This window comes from Penaeus monodon, chromosome 7, assembly GCF_015228065.2.
Source record: "Penaeus monodon isolate SGIC_2016 chromosome 7, NSTDA_Pmon_1, whole genome shotgun sequence".
Lineage (NCBI taxonomy): Eukaryota > Metazoa > Arthropoda > Malacostraca > Decapoda > Penaeidae > Penaeus > Penaeus monodon.
This window is the reverse complement of record NC_051392.1, coordinates 47,325,977-47,328,476: the sequence shown is the minus strand read 5'-3', so window position 1 is coordinate 47,328,476 and position 2,500 is coordinate 47,325,977.

Genomic DNA, 2,500 nt, shown 5'->3' with positions numbered 1-2,500 from the left:
CCCTTCGTCCCCTAATACCACCTGCTGTCCAATCTGCCCTGAGATCACCAATACCACCTGGCGCCCCAGTACAACCTGATCTACCAATGCCCAACTGGCTCGTCCTGGCCGATCACTCGGTCTTTCCTCCGAGACACAGCTCCTTCCTCCGATGTCGCCAGCCCTCCAGAGCTTCGGTCACAGCTTGAAGAAGGCCCCGGCGGTCGTCAGGCTCTCGACTCCATGGCTGCCGCATTCCTGACGAGGGCGGCGGGAGGTAATAGTCGGTGAATCGCGGTTTGGATGGGACGGTGTGACGTGTGACCCGCGTGTTACGCCTGGCTGCCGCCGCACGAGGAAAGGCTGCTCGCCAGCCCGCCCTCTCCTGCCTGTACTTGCTCGTACGTCTACATAGCTGCTCTTCCCTCCGCGAGTCTTAGGCCCGGTATCCGTCTTATCGGGGTCAGCCGCTCGAGTGTCGGGCCTCAGTAATCGTTCCACGGGAAGGCGGTTTACTAATTTGGTTCGGACAGTAACAGTTTGGGCGTGGCCTAGGCGCGAACACAACTGCTGTCTCGTGGGCGTAAACACAACCAATTTTACTTGGGCGCAAACACAGCTGACTCTGAATGGGCCAAACACCAGTGATTTTGCATGAACGCAAAATCTGTTTGGGCGCTGATTTGGCAGAGCATAACGAGGAGAAAAAACGGAGAGGTGAGAGGGCGATTATTAAATAATCAATAAACTAAACAATAATGCATAAGAATCTCTCAGTTCCTCCTCGCCCATTCCACTGATTCTCAAGAAAAGTTCACAGAAATGAATAACAGACCCAAGCTCATCGAGATGCCACACATGCCACACAGTTGGCCGCGAGCAAGAGTGGGGCGAGAGGTCAACGCGGAGCTAACGGGTGTGCCTCTGACCTTCGATTTCCTGCCACGTGACCTTGGAGTTTCGCCCAAGATTCCCGTCTGATGTAAATATTTACATCCTTGTTACTCACTGTCCAAATTATAGCTTTAGTCTGACCACTCGAATAAAAAATATGCAAATTCTCTGAACTTTAGAACGGCATTCGTTGTTCAGTGACAAATTATCTTAACATATATATTTTGCAAGAATACGCAAAAGGTCGCGACTTTAAATTATAGAATTCGATGCCAAGTTGAGTCTCTGGTAAGGTGCGGTCGCGTGTGAGAGGCGCGGAGGTGAGTACCCGCTCCTCCGCCTGGCCTTGGGGTAGGGGGCGGGAGGGGGCGCTGCTCTCTCCCTCAAGGCAAACTCTTACTCTACTTTCTACGCGATCAGCTGTGAGGTTCTGACCGCATGTCACACTACCTTACTCTTATCCTGGCCGAATCTCGCACTAAGTATTATATATATATATATATATATATATATATATATATATATATATATATATATATATATATACATATGTATGTATATATATATACATATACACATACGTACATTTATAAATATATGTATATATATATGTATACATATATATGTGTATGATATACAAATGTTTATACTAATCCCTTAATCCTTATCATCAATCGACTTACGAGTGATTTATCAATCATCTAGAAAACTAAACGAATAAGAGATACACATACACCGTAGATGTTAGAGCGCCTTGTCTAAGCTCCGCCCTGCCACGGGATACAGCCACAACTTACATGCAGATGAGCGAGCGACTGCATGATGTTGCATGATCGTACGACAATAGGAGACTGAAGGAAAGAAAGAAAGATCCCCATGGCTTTGGCGCGAGAAAGTACGCGAGTGATCGGCCTTAATGTCAGTATCTGAAGGCCTTGTGTTTACGAACAAAAGCTATAGTATAAGGGGATAAAAGGAGAAGAAAACAAGGAGAGGAAAGATGACACGTAACATTGAATAAATTAAATGTATAGAGTCAGAGCGCGAAAAAACAAGGCAAAGAAAGTGACAAGGTTTTGTAAGTTGCATTTCTATCGCTGGTGCAGAGAAGAAAAGTTTTCGTTTATGAGTATTTGAGGTTAATGAGGCACTGAACAGTTGCAATGAGAGAGGATTGTTTGAAAAGCAATGCTTGTCATGAAGAATCACTGTCTATTCATGGAGCCACAGAGGTGATAGTTCGAGCGAGTTCAAAGACTCCCCAAGAAATATCACATAATAAGCGCCAAATATATCTCGCGAAGAAGGAATAAAATCGTGCGGCAAATAAGCGAGTGCACGTAATGTCAGGGTGAGCATCACGACGGCCGCGGAACAAGTCTCGTCACCTGCATGAATTCTGGCCGTGATATTGCAGCCGAGCCAAGGAAAGACAGGGAAAGACATTGCCTTGATTTATATACAATTAAAGAATTAAGAACCTCGCCACAATTGCCAGGCTAACGTTAATTCTTCTCACTATAATTATGATGCAAATCGGTCCAGTGAGTAATTATAATTCATGTGGAGTGACGAGGTATTATTTACTCAGCTTGGGTATATAAAAACGTTCTGTTTATGTCGAGCA